Raw genomic sequence first — 15665 nt, forward strand, 5'->3', positions numbered from 1 at the left:
GATAAACAATGAATATTGGTCCCTGCTTATCTTTAAAAAGAAATTTGTTATGTATCTGAAATTCAATTTCAGCTGAGCGTCCTATATTTTTGTTTTGTTAAATCTGGCAACCCTAATGAAGGTGGTACATCAACCAGGGTCTTGTCAGAGAAGAGATGACTCACTTAAATTGAGGAATTTGAAAAGAGTTTCAAGAAGATATTATTTACAAAGGTGCGGACAGTCCCAGGAGACCACAAAGGATGATGGGAAATACTCTGGAGTTAGAAATAGCAGGGTACAGTTACAACCCCTCAAGGAGCAAGGAAAGGGGGTGGTTTCAGAACCTAGAGACAGAGAAGTTCTGTGGGGAGGGCTGTCTGCTGAGCAGTGACCTTTGTGTGAGAGGCTGAACCCAACTGGCGTCCTGGAGGAGAGAGAACCTCTCAAACGTGGCTTAAAACGATCAGCTTCTTGGGGCTGGTGTAGACAGGAGGGGATTGGATCTAAAGGGTCAAATGGAAAATATCCAGCACAGGACATCTTGGTGACTCTGGGCATCTTGGTAAAGTGGATCTAGTATCAAATAGAACTCTAGGGTGCAAACACTTCACTGTCCACTGCCTACTTGGGAGGATCCCTCTCTCCTGGCACAGCCTCAGTGTGTGAGCGTAGGCAGATCAGGTGTGGGCCCCAGTGGGACACAAACTCCCCCTCTGTGGGTCTGTCTCTTGGGTTTATCTTTCCCTTCTCCCCAGCTGTAGGTCTGAGAGAAAGCCCAAGGAAACTCCTTGGCCTGTGTATTAGGCAGGGTTCTCCAGAGGATCAGAAACTACACACACACACACACACACACACACACACACACACACACACACACACGTGTATATAAAACTACAAGATGAAAGCACATGTTTACATTGAGTGAATAATGGGAGCCACACTACCAGTCACATGTTTTATGGCAAGAGCTTCCTCTAGTCTTTCCATGGCTAAGTATTGGTCTACCTCATGATTAAGTAGGATCAATTAATACGGTTTTCAAAAGATGGTACTACCTCTGAATCCTAGATGGCAACATGTCCCTAAAGTGCTGGAAAATCCCGAGTTTGTCAAATTTCCAAAAGAAGAACTCCAAATGCAGTTTCTTGAGTTCGATTGTGTTTTGCTGTGTTATCATTAATAACCAGCTGGTGATAAGCCTAGCCAAGTCACATTTTACAGAGGTTTTAATTCCCCAACAAGATCAACAAGAGATTCACTGACTTTCCACAAAAGTGATGCTTAAGTGTCTAAGTTAGATTGTATTTTTAGTCTCCATAGAATCCTACCTCACCCAGAGGTCTGAGTGCTGGGATAATGCCTGTGTTACTAGTTCAAGGACATCTTGTTTGATTAGATGTTCAATCAATCTCTTATTCAAAGCAAGAGCTCCACTTATAGATTTCAAGGGAATTGGCAAAAATCATTATTGAAGGCTCTTAGCAGAGGCCTGGCATGTGAGATTTGTGTTCTAGAAAGGTCTTTCTGACTGTGGTGTGGAAAAAGGTTTGGGGGGGTTGGATAAAGATTAGCACCAGGGAGACCAGCTGGGGGTCTAGTGCAATCCTCAGGGGAACGGTAGGGTCTGAACTGAGCCAGGGATGGTAGAGTTGCTAAAAAGCCGGGTGTCTGGCCTCACGAATCTCCAAATTGCAGAGAACATAATTGACCACTGGCCCGGCTCCTGGGTTCAGAAACCCATGCTTCTGTTGAGCCATGCTTCCCACGGACTGCTCTCCACCAGCTGTTGGGGATGGCAGTAATAAATACACAGGAGTGTTCTGAGGGACCCTGAATGCCCAATAATGGCTTTGTGGAAACTTCCTTATGCTACGGAACAGGGTGGGGCACTTCCACCCAGCCTTCCTTCCCTTCTCCCTCACTCAGGGTCAGACTGCGTCATGGTCTGCCAGCTCGCCTGAACTTCCCTGGCTTCCTCCACGTTTCCTCTCACAGACATCCTCCTTCCTTGAAATCCTTGGTGTCGGCTCCTTGAAGAGCCTCGACTACCACAGGAGGCAGTTGCAAAATTAAAACATTTTGTTTTAAATACCTAGGAAATAGACCTGGCGAAGTAGGAAGGAGAAGGATGAGTTGAAGACGACTCCCGGGTTTCTGACCAGCAAGAGGCTGGATAGTGGGGGCATCTGAAGAGGTAGAGAACCCGAGGAGAGCAGCAGGTTTAGAGTGGAGATTTGCTTTCTAGCTCTGGGGACTCTGTGATGACGGGGGAGCCCCCGATGCTGGAATGGCCACTCTTTGCCCGCCCTTACGTCTGAAGTGGACAAAGTGTTGCCGTTCCAGCTTCTTCCTTTCCTGAGGTTTGAAACGTGTCATGGTGTGGGAAGCCAAGCCACTGTCATTTATTCACTAATTTCCTCTGCTCTTTAGCTGAGAATCCTCACGCTCTTCCCAGAACACAGTCCTTCAGATCCTGCGCTTAAGCTCCAGCCCTGTCCTCAACCTGGAAAGTTCACCCAGAATTCTTCACCTTCTGAAATAGTTCTGTCTCTGAAAAGTAGCTGTGTGAGAGAATGGGAAAGCAAGGGGTTTTAGGTTGTAGGGCGGACACGTAACCTCCAGCTTTGCTATTGAGAGAGGCAGCTCTGGCGGCACCGGGAAGGACAGCATGGGGTCAGTTTTTTGCTTTGTGACCCTGGACATGTTCTTCACCTCTCTTTGCCCCAGTTTCTTCATCTGTAAAATGTGGATGGCAAGAACCTCCATCTCATGGGGCTGGGGTGAGGTTTAAAAAGTCAATCTTGACAGTGACTGGTACATGGTACTGGGCTGGGGCACTTCTGTTTGCTTCTCATGTGTGCTTTGCTTTATATTTCACCAGGTTGTGTACAAATCTGTCTATTCCACTGGACTGGAACCTGTCAGAAGTCAGGGAATACGCCACATTCTTCCTTGTAACCCAAGAGTGACCAGCACGGTGCTTGGCAAGAATGCAAAAATGTAATTAAGTATATTAGTTAAAATGGCTTCTAGAGAAGGATGGCGGCAAACTAGGAATTACTATAATAATAGACATATAGATTGAATCCTCACTCACACCAGACAATGTGTTGAAATACTTTTCAAAGATTATCTCACCCAACTCTCCCATTGGCCCTAACCGAAGCCATTATTATTCCCATTTTGCAGAAGAAGAAAGACTCTCGGAAGTTTAGTAACTCAGTAGTGAGTCACAGAACTGGGATGGAAACCCAGCTTGACTGGCGTCCAAAGACCACGCTATTCATGCTAATGTTGCCAGAGTCTTCCATGCTCCCCGTTCCTCAAACTCCTGAAGGCTAATTTGTGTTGCTTCCCACCTCCACCTCCTGGGGCCCCAAAGCCACCATTGTTGTCCCCTGCCTGCTAATTGCATCCCTCCCCACCCATCCCTTCTCATTCCAAGCTGACCTTCCCCTGCAACATTCCAGGCACTAGATCCCTCCTTTCCCACCGGTACCTCCTGTTGCCCCAGAACCTTGCTAAATGGTTGTATTAGTGTATCCAAAGGTGTTTGGTACTCAAAAGATTGCTTTTCCAGGACAGTGTTCCCCCTCAGGCTGTTGATGCCTTAAACCCAGCATGTGAGAACTTTGAGTGCAAAACAGGCTGGAGGGGAGATAAATGGGCAACAGAAAGATCCTTTGGTCCCCCCTGAAGCAGATTTCAAACACTGCTACTTAGTCAGGAACATTGTTTCTTATTAGAGAGAGAGAGAGAGAGAAAGAGAGAGAGAGAATGCACTGGAGATGTGACATGAACCTGTTTGTGCCAGGCTTACACCTAAGGGGATCTGTTAATAGAATCAGAAATCTGTTATGGCCTCAGAGCCTGTCATTTCTCTGATCAGGCAACTGAAGCCCAGTGAGGTTAGTCACAGTGACGTATCCAAAGTGGCATAGCCGAGGACAGGAGGAAGGCACATCACTAGAGCAGGGCCACTCATGCGGAGGCTCCCTCCCATCCTTCCTTCTCTCACTCACATGCATGTCTTTGTTGCTTTTGCTAAGCCAGAGGGTGAAATCACAGCCACAGCTTGGAAAGGTTTGTTTCCAGGGAAGACAGGTGCTGAGGTCACACAGTTGCCTGCTGAGTCACTCTGGACGGTCACGTCAAGCACATTCTCCTGTGGTCAGCTCCCCGGGGTGCGACATTTGTCACAGCTGCAGAGGAGCCTGGGCAATCCTATCTGCGAGAAGAAACCCCTCTTAAGAGTTTTGACTGCTTTAACCAATCTTTGAGGGTCTCTCTGTACTACAGCCCCAGCAATCCCATGGGCTTCCCCAGGAGACACAAAGTCCTTTAGCAGGACCACATAACCCCCAAAGTTGGGGGGGAATAAAACATGACCTAGGAGGAGAAGATGAATCTCTCCATGAGAGCACCATTTCTTAGGAAATTACAAATGACCAGAATTGACTCAAAGAGTAGAAAACCCATACAGATCAATAATTATGGAAGACTCTGAAAAATTACCTAGAATCACCTGAAAGAAGAACCACCAGTTTTTGATAGGAAATGATTGAATAATTTTTAAAAAACTTTTACCAAATACACAATTGCTATGTAAATTATTCCAGAACTTAAAAATGTGAGAAGCTCCTCTGATTCTTTTCACAAGGCAAGCATAACCCTGATACTAAACGATGACGATTGCCGTTCAAGAAAGAAAATCATAGACCAATCTCATAATATATATAGATGTAAAAATTCTAAATAGAGAAGTAACAACTCAAAAGTATAGTGAAAAGAATATGCATCGAGCGTTCTGGGAATGTGAGGATGCTTTGAAATCAGATAAACTCTAAGTACAATTCATCACATCAGCAGACCACAGAGCATTAATGGAAATTATATCTATTCCTGATGTTTAAATGGGAGTAGAATGATATTTACTTGAGGTGCTGGTTATTCCCCTGCCCTGTCGCTTTAGGCTGAGAGATAGTAATGTATTCCTGCTGGTTCCTGGGCATCTCATCGTCATTTTTTGGTTGTTCCTTCAACCCAGCCCATACTCCCCATGCTTAGTTTCCTCATTCAATTCCGTTTAGTTAATTTTTTTCCGTGTGCCATCTGCTTACTGCAGGATCTTGACAAACACATGTAGCATAATGGATAATATTTACTATAAACCAATAAGTAACATCATATTTATTAGTGTAATTCAATTATTTGCTCATGGGGAAAAAACTCTTAATTGTCCTCTTAGATAACTTCTGGGTCAATGAGAAAATTGGAGTTGAAATTGCAAATTCTAGAAATTCGGAATAATAGCCAAAAAGTAATATTAGTAATAATGAAATACAGCATTTCAAGATTCAGGGAAGATGGCCAGAGCTGATTTCATAGGAAAATAAAGCCATAGACATATATATATTAGAAGCTACAAGTGAAAAAAAACTTTTAAACAGGCATTCAGGAATTTAGGGGAAAAAAATCAAAGGTAAAAAATGGAAAGCAGAAATTAATAAATTACAAAGCAAGAGAAGGAATCAATCAGTTTCAAAATCTGTTGTTTTATGGGGCGCCTAGGTGGCTCAGTCATTAAGCGTCTGCCTTTGGCTCAGGTCATGATCAGATCGAGCCCCAGTTGGGCTCCCTGCTCAGTGGGAGGCCTTCTTCTCCCTCTCCCACTCCCCCTGCTTGTGTTTCCTCTCTCGCTGTCTCTGTCAAATAAATAAATAAAATCTTAAAAAAAAATCTCCTGTTTCTTTGACAAAACCACTTATATTAGGAATAAATAAAATTAAAAATTAGAAAGGAGAATTAATGAAAGATACAGAGGACATTTAAAAAGTTTCAGGGAGGATGCCTGGGTGGCTCAGGTTTTTAAGCGTCTGCCTTCAGCTCAGGTCCTGGAATCGAGTCCTGCATCAGGCTCCTTGCTCAGCGGGGAGTCTGCTTCTCCCTCTGCCCTTCCCCCTGCTCTCTCTCGCTCTCTCTCAAATAAAATGAATAAATAAATAAATAAACATTTCCCCTTAAAAAAAACTTTAAAAAAAGTTTCAGGGAATGAACCCGATGAAATGATTAATTGTTGAGAAAATGTAGAAATTACCAAAATTTACTCTAGAAGAAATAAGAATTCTAAACAGACCAATAATCAGAGAGGAAATTAAGAATGCCCCATCCCCTAATCACTAGGCCCAGATGGTTTCTCAGGTAAATGAATTCAAATGTTCAAGAAAGATAGAAATCCAACACTTAAATTGTCTCCAAGCACAAAAGAGAAGTGTTTCCACAGGAAGCCAAAATAACACCAGTACTTGAATCAGACAGAGCACAAGGAAGACACCCGACCTCATTTATGAACAGTGATGTAAAAGTTGTAATAAAAATTAGCAACCAGTCTGAGCAGTATATTAACAAAATTATGAATGAAAGCTCAGTGAGATCCATTTTTAGTAAAGTTAAGGACAACAGTATAGTGTTAGGAAGTCATCGGCGTAATTCACCCCAATAACAGATCAGAGGAGAAAAACCATATGGTCGTCTCAAGGATTCAGAAACATCATCTGAAAAAAATTCAATATTCATTCCTGATGAGATCTCTGGATAAAATAGAAATATATAGACACACCTTTTTTTTTTTTTTTTTTAAAGATTTATTTATTTGACAGAGAGAGACACAGTGAGAGAGGGAACACAAGCAGGGGGAGTGGGAGAGGGAGAAGAAGGCTTCCTGCTGAGCAGGGTGCCCCATGCAGGGCTCGATCCCAGGACCCTGGGATCATGACCTGAGCCAAAGGCAGATGCTTAACGACTGAGCCACCCAGGCGCCCCTATGTAGGCACACCTTGACATGAGAAGGTTGTCTCCACCCTGAAGTCAGGTAATCAGGTTCATAGTGAAAAACTGCATAGCAATATTTCCATTAAAGCAAGTGATCCAATGTGGCTTCTGAATTGACTGTTTTGGTTTTCTGGAAGTTTCAGCCTTTGCAAATCAAGCGGTTTATAAGTAAGGAATTGAACAACGGATGGGGGAGGGGAGGCGGGGACCCAGAAAAATCAAATGACAAACTATTAGAGATAATAAGAAAATTCACTAAAGTAGTTAGAAAATATATAAAGTCATTAGCCTTTCTATTCACAAATAATGACAGATAATATTTTTAAAATGTCTCATTCATGAGCACAACAAAAAGATGAGATACCTTAGCAATAAAAATTCTGCAGGATACTAGGGTTCAAGTAGTCCAGTTTGATGCCCTTGCACGGAGCCTGACATGGAAAAGAAAGATCTTTTTCTGCCTCACTTCTCCCCGGATTAAGTGACCAACCATCCTGGTTTGCCTGGGACTGTTCTGGTTTTGCAGGAAACCCCTCGCTAAAACATGAAATGGCCTGGTTTGGCAATGGGTATAAAGGTTGGAGGAAAAATACAAAATCTGTATGGTGGCCCTCAAAATAGGGCCTGAAAGCAACATTGTATTTCATGTCAAGAAGATACACCTTTCTGTAGTTGCTGTTTGTATTTTTTCCCCTGAATGCTGGTGTTGGCGGCCATGATTTGCTGTTCACAGTAAGAGAAAATTTACTGTTGCATCTCTCCAAGTGAAGGGGCTTAAGTATGCAATTTAGGTGCATTGCAGTTGTAAGCATTAACAGTTTGACTTTAATTTGCCTGTGGGCTAACTCTTGGGGATTGGATAGTGATAACACTAGGTATTTTAAACAACTTTATGGGGATATAATTCACATACCACAAAATTGTTTAAAGTGTACAATTCAGTGCTTTTTGGTATATTTATAGAGTTGTGTAGCTATCTCCACAATCTAATTTTGGAACACTTTCATCACCCCCAAAGAAAACCCTTACTCATTTGCAGCCACTCTTCCCCCCACCCCCATACACCATAGGCAAACACTCAACTACTTTCTGTCTCCATGGATTTGCCTATTTTGGACACTTCATATAAATAGGCTCATACACTGTGTGACTTTTGTGATTACCTTATTTTACTTATCATAATGTTTTCAGAATTCATCCATTTTCTAGCATTTATCAATACTTCACTCCTTATACTGAATAATATCCCATTGTATGGGCATACCACATTGTATTTCACCATTCATTAGTTGATGGACATTTAAGTTGTTTCCATTTTTTGGCTATTGTGAATAATGCTGCTGTAAATGCTGCTATTTGCATACAAGTTTTTGTGTGGACATGTGTTTTCATTTCTCTTGGGTCTATACCCACAAGAGGAATTGCTGGGAATTTTACCTCTTAAGGGAATACCAGAATGCATTTTACATCCCTATCAATATGTTTGAGGGTTTCAATTTCTCCCCATTCTTGCCAACACTTGTTATTTTTTGACTTTTTGATTATAGCTGTCCTAGTGGGTGTGAGGTAGTATCTCACTGTGGTTTTGATTTGCGTTTCCCTGATGTCTATGATGTTGAGCATCTTTTCATGGGTTTATTAGCCATTTATAGATCTTTGGAGAAATGTCTATCTAGATCCTTTGCCTGATTTTCCAATTGGGTTGTTTGTCTTTTTATTGTTGAATTGTAAACATTCTTTATCTATTTTTTGGACACAAGTATCTTATCAGATGTATGATTTGCAAATATTTTTTCTCATTCTGTGGATTGTCTTTTTTTTTATTTTCCTGATAAAAAAATTTTAGTAGTGACAAAGTCTGATTTATCTTTTCTTTGTCACTTTGTGATTTTGGTGTCATACTTACTAAACCACAGTCTAACTCAGGTCATTGAGTCAGAAGATTGACTGCTAATTTTCCTTATAAGAGTTTTATAATTTTAGCTCTTACTTTTAGGTCTATGATACATTCTGAGTTAATTTTGTATGTGGTATGAGACAGAAGTCCAATTTCATGTTTTGATGTGGATTCCAGTTGTCCCAGCACTGTTTGTTGAAAAGACTATTCTTTCCCCTGTTGAATTGTCTTGGCACTCATGTTTAAAATCAATTGACTGTAAATGTAGGGTTTATTTATAGACTCTCAATTCTATTCCATTGATTTATATGTCTATTCTTATAGCAGTACCAATATGTCTTAATTACTATAGCTTTATAGTAATGTAAAGCTATACATTTCAAGCTTAAATTTTGAAATCTGAGTGGGTGAGTTCTGCACCTTTGTTCTTTCAATTCAAGATTGTTTTAGTTATTATGAATCCATTGCATATAAATCCATTACATATAAATTTTCAGATTTTCTTGTCAGTTTCTGCAAAAAAGTCATCTGGTATTTTTTATAGGGATTACATTAAATCTGCAGATCAATTTGGGGAGTATTGCCATAGTAACAATATTAAGCCTTTTGACCCATGAATATGGATGCATTTAGGTCTTTAATTTCTTTTGACAATATTTTATATAGCTTTTGGTGAACAAATCTTGCACTTCTTTATTAAATTTATTCCAAAGTATTTTATTCATTTTTATGCTACTACAAATAAAATTGTATTCTTAATTTCATTTTCAGATTTCTTATTACAAGTGTATACAAATACCATTGATTTTTGTATATTGATCTTATATCTGCAATCTTGCTGAACTTATTTATTAGTACTAGTAGTGTTTTTTTTCTGGATTTCTTGTTTTTTTTTTTAAGATTTTATTTATTTATTTGACAGAGAGAGAGCTCAAGCAGGGGGAGCGGCAGAGGGAGAGGGAGAAGCAGGCTTCCCACTGAGCAGAGAGCCCAATATGGGGTTCAATCCCAGGACCCTAGGATCATGACCACCCAGGTGCCCCTCTTGTGATTTTCTAAATACAACATAATGTCATTTACAAATAGAAATAACTTAGCCTCTTTCTTTCTAATTTAGTTACATTTATTTCATTTTCTTGCTTAATTGTCCTAGCTGGACCCTACAGTACAGTGTTGAATAGCAGTGACAAGAGTGGACATCTTTGCCTTGTTCCTGATCTTAAGAAGAGATGATTCAGTCTTTTACCTTTGCATATGATGTTAATTGTGGGTTGTTGTTTTTTCAAGCTCTCCTTTATCAGGTTGAGGAATTTCCTTTCTATTTGTACTTTGCTGAATTTCTTTTTTTAAATCATGAAGTGGTGTTGGATTTTGTCAAATGTTTTTTCTGTGTTTATAAAAATGATCATGTAGTTTTTGTTCTTCATTTTATTAATGTATACTTAATTGATTACATAGTTTGATTTTTAGATACTAAAACAGCTTTGTATTCCTGAGATAAAGTCTACTTTGTCACATTTACACGTTGCTGGATTCTGTTTTGCTAATTTCTTTGGAGAAATTTTCGTCTCTATTTATGAAGAATATTTGTCTGTAGTTTTATTTTCTTATGGAGTCTTTGCTGGTTTTGGTGTTGGTGGAATACTGTCCTATAGCAAGATTTGGGAAGTGTTCTCTCCCCTTCTATTTTTTTTTAAGATTTTATTTATTTATTTATTTATGAGAGAGAGTGAGAGCAGGGGAGGAGCAGAGGGAGAGGAACAAGCAGATTCCCTAATGAGTGAGAAGCCTGATGAAGGGCTCCATCTCAGGACCCTGAGATCACTACCTGAGCCAAAATCAAGAGTCAGACACTTAACCAACTGAGCTATTCAGGTACCCCTCCTCTTCTATTTTTTGGGAAGATTTTGTGAAACATTGGTACTAATTCTTTTTCAAATATTTGGTAGAATTCACCAATAAAGCAACCTGAATCTGGACCTTTCTTTGTGGAAAATTTTAAAATTAGTAATCCAATCTCTTTACTTGCTACAGATCTACTCAGATTTCATGTTTCTTCCGGAGTCAGTTTTGGTAGTTTGTGTCTTTCTAAGAATTTGTTCAATGTTGCAAGGCTTTGGTTAATCTACAGAGTTATGAAAATTTTGATTTTAACATTTGTTTTTTCCCATTGTTTTAATTGTTTTCTGAGGAATAGATTTATGGAGGTCCTTACTCAGGCAGTCTGGAAGTCTCACCTACTTTAATTGTTAACATTGTGATTCATTGGGTGCCAGTGGCTCAGTCGTTAAGTGTCTGCCTTTGGCTCAGGTCATGATCCCAGCGTCCTGGGATCGAGTCCCACATCGGGCTCCCCGCTCTGCGGGAAGCCTGCTTCTCCCTCTCCCACTCCCCCTGCTTGTGTTCCTGCTCTCGCTCTCTCTCTCTCTGTCAAATAAATAAATAAAATCTTAAAAAAAAAAAGTTGTGATTCGTGTGGTTGTGTTTTCTAAGAGTTCAGATAATAAAATGTGGACACTTACAATATAAATGCCAGTATAACTCAGATATCATCTGAAAAGAAGGCTAGTTGACTATGTAGTTTTTAAAAAATATTTTATTTATTTATTTGAGAGAGAGAGCACAAGTGGGAGGGGAGGGGCAGAGGTAGAGGAAGAAGCAGACTCCCCGCTGAGCAAGGAGCCCGGCCTGGGGCTGGATCCCAGGACCCTGAGATCATGACCAGAGCAGAAGGCAGATTCTTAACTGACTGCGCTATCCAGGGGTCCCTGTAGTTTTAATGATAGATGGAAAGACACAACTATCTGGATTAGGTAGGTAAAAAAAATCAAAACATAGCATACTACCTAATACTTAGAAAGAATTTTGGATTGCACATGGTGGAGAAGGGGATGTGAAAACACAGATGGAAACGGAATCTCCCACGTGTGGGATGAGACAGACAAATGCTTGTAGTCTCATCAAATATTTCTTCATCTCCAGACAATGCAATAAAGCTTACTTGAAAAAAGGCACCTGCTGAATTGACTTAGGCATACCACACAGACAAACACGCATTATCTTGTTGTTCCCTTGAGTGCTTGATGAAATTGAATGAAGTTTCATTTCTTGATCTGGAGATTGCAATGAACATGGCCTGTGGGTGAAACAAAGGGGCCTGTTTTTAACTTGAAGTATAGTTGAGACATTAGTTTCAGGTGTACAACAGTGATTTGATGAGTCTATACATTATGCTATGCTCACAAGTGTAGCCACCATCTGTAACTGTACAATGCTATTACAATACCATTGTCTATATTCCCTATGCTGCACCTTGACTTATTCATTCTATAACTGGAAGTCTGTACCTCCCACAGTCCCTCACCCCTTTTGCCCACCCCCCCATCCAAAGGGCAAATTTTGCTAACAGATGTATTAGCCCCTTATAATCTGGTGGGGATTTTGTCAGCTCTTATCAACAATCATACTTTCTACAGTGTATGAAGGGCTGCATTTTATTACAAAAGACAACAATAACAACTTACAGGAATTAGTTTCTAGTTCTTCAAAAATGTCTATCCATTTTGTAACACAGACTTGTTTTGGAGAGCTGGAAGCTAATTCTTGTAAGTCTAAAACCCTGTTTTCTGTTGTGAGTAAAATACTAAGTGTTTCATGTCAATGACTTAGGCTGAGACTTGAGGGTGTATTTAGCTTGATGTCATCGCATTGCATTGATACCAGGAGTCAATGTAATGTGCATTTGATAAGAGCAGAACTTCAAGTTAAAATAAATTTTACATTTGATTGTTTTCAGTTTTGCCATTACATAAAATAAGAGAAAAATATCCTAAAGGCTGCAGATAGTTCAGAGAAACATTATTGAAAAAGGAAACACAAAGAGTAAAAAATATCCTATTTTATTATGGGACAGAAAGAAATGTGTTATTTTTATCTTGTATTAAATACAGGTAATATCTGTTTAGCTAGTCCAATTGTGTTGTTCTTTTTAAAAAAGCCTTACATTTGCATATCTTAAGAATATGTAATAATATAGCCTGTGAAATTTAAATATCAATCAAAAGGCGTTTTTAAAAAATAGTTTAAGTAACTTGCTCTATCAGGACAGAAAGAAACATACAAAAATATTGTTACACTCTCATTCATATTTATTTTATTTGTGCTACTATAGATTGCTGCTAATTGTCACTGTTAGCAAGTCTTATTGTGTTTAATAATATGTAACAGAAAAGTAAACAGTATGACATAATATATAATTTCAAATAAATTTCATATTTTTATATTAAAGTAGAAAACAAGTATATTTGTATTTATTATATACTATATTATTATTATATTTGATTTCATGTGCTTGTGTCCTGAGTTGCTTCTCTACAAAGTGGTTAATAAACACAAACTACACAAAAGCCTGGGCATTTTAGGGATTCCCGTGCTCCAGGGCCAGTGGTGGAAAAGATACAACCACACTGCCCGCCTCTGCCAGGGCCTGGCAGTGTCAATCCCGAGGCTAGGGCAACAGCAGTAGCTGGTGGGAAACTCTGGTGCCCAGGGAGAAATTGTAGGGCAGTGTACCTACAGGAAATGAGCCCATGGGATGCCTCCTGGTGACTCTCAGAAATATCGGTGGGTTGGAGGCCTTTAGAAGAGAAACTAAGATCTTCAAGAAACAAGTATGGTCAACCACCAGCAAATTTTGGTCGTTGATGTTAGCGTGACTGTATTCATCTGTTTGGGTTAGCATAACAGAATAACACAGAATGAGTGGCTTAAACAATAGAGATTAATTTTCTCACAGTTCTCGAGGCTAGAAGTCCAAGATCAAGGGGCTGGCAGGACTGATTTCTTCTGAGTCCTCTCTTTTGGCTTGCGCATGACTGTGCTCTCACTCTGCCCACATGACCTTTCCTTTGTGAGTGCACAGGGAGAGAGAGAGAGAGATCTCTGATGTCTCTCCCTCTTTTTATAAGAACACCAGTCCTATTGGATTAGAATCACACCGTTATGACATCAATTAACCTTAATTACCTTCTTAAAGCTCTTTCCCCAAATAGAGTGACATTGGGGGTTAGGGCTTCAACCCATGAATTTTAGGGGGACATAGTTCACTCCATAATGGTGACCCTCATTGGCACGCACAGGCAGGCAGAGCCTATAGAGAAGAAAACAGAAATGAGATCCAACGAGAAAGGAGGCCGCTTCAAGAGATGTCAGTAGTTACACTCTCATTTAATTATACAAACTCTCAGATGGATCCCACAAAGAAAACCCAGCTATCTGTTATCTATAAGAAATGCATGGGACTGCAGAAGCAAGGTGGGGACAGAAGAGATAGAAATGGAAGAAAAAGATACAAAAAGAAGAGAACTTTTCTTGCTTCGTGGAGAAGCACACGAGGAGGCCAGTGGGCTATGGCCCAAGAACTCAGCCAGAAGTAGATTGTATATTCATATTCATGTACAAGAAAAAGATTGAAGTTAAAAGAATGGACACATCTATGTCATCCAAGTGCAAATGAAAAGGGACCAGGGCTCACAACATTGATCTTAGAAAAAATATGACTGTAGATGAAAAATACACTGAAAAGGACCAATAAGATAATTTCATCAAATTAATAATGCAAGGTACAGTCAAGATAAGGTATCTGTGTATCTAGGTATGTATTTGTCTATCTGTCCTTTTTACAGTAAGAAACTGTAATTAGTGTCTCCCAAACCTTGAAAGATTAAACAAATCATTAATTTTGATAGAGAGGATTTGAATAATAAAATCAATAAGTTTATTTAATGAGAATCCAAGGAACTTTGTGTTCTTTCAATAAAGAATATATACTCTGTTTTATTGCCTATAGAACACACACACACACTATCCTATATTCTTTGTTCACAATATCATGAAAGTTGAAAGTAATAACCAAAAAAACCTCTAAGTAGTTGGGAATTTAAAACAAATGCTTTCCTAAATAACTCTTAGGTTGAAAGAAAATCAAAACTGTAATTATATAACATAGCAACATTTGTGGACTAGGTCCTGAAGCTTTACCGAATGGGAAGTCAGTAGCCTTAAATTCTGTCATTAATAAACAGAATGAAAATAAATGAGCTTCTGATTCCATTCAATAAGTTATATAAAGAACATCAAATGGAGAAAAGAAATTAATGATAATAAAATGCAGAAATTAATTAATTAGTAAGCAGAAAAGCAGCAGAGCTGATAAATACCTCTGAAAGCTGCTTTCTTTTTTTTTAAAGAAAAACAATAAAATAGAAATTATGCTGACCACAAAGGCTGAAGAGAGAAAATGCAAATTCGTGAAATTATAAATTAATAAAGGATGCCCCAAGTGGCATTCAACAAAACTGTGGTTCTAAATTTGCATGAAGATCTAGTCCCTTCATTTTACTGGAGGATTCTTTCATCCAGCATGTAAACATATCACAGTACGTTTTTCTGTTCGCCTGTTGGTAGACATGTGGATTGTTTCCTGTTTTTTGGCTCCAACAAACAACACTACAATGGGCATTGTTGTACATAGACCTTATGCATGTGTGTAAGTGCTGCTAAAGCAGTAATTCTCCAGGTGTAGTCTCTGGAGAAGCAGAGACAGTATCATCTGGGACCCAGTATGTGATGCAAATTCTCAGGCCCTGCTCAAGACCTAATGAATCCGGAACTCTAAGGCTGGGTCCCAGCAATCTGTGTTCTAATAAGCCTTCCAGGTGATTCTGACAGATGGTCTGGTTCGGGAAGAACTGCTTTAGAAGAGGGATCATTGGATTGTAGGGTCAGTGCTCCTTTTTAAAAAAAAATATATAGGATATTACCAGTACGCTCTCCTAAGGGCTCTGCCAATTTATACTTTCTTTAGTGGTGTAAAAAAAATCTGGTCATCTGTACACAGTCTTGCAGTCCCTTGGTGTTATAAAACTTTCCAAATGTCAAACCAATAAGTGTGAAA

This window comes from Zalophus californianus, chromosome 1, assembly GCF_009762305.2.
Source record: "Zalophus californianus isolate mZalCal1 chromosome 1, mZalCal1.pri.v2, whole genome shotgun sequence".
NCBI lineage: Eukaryota > Metazoa > Chordata > Mammalia > Carnivora > Otariidae > Zalophus > Zalophus californianus.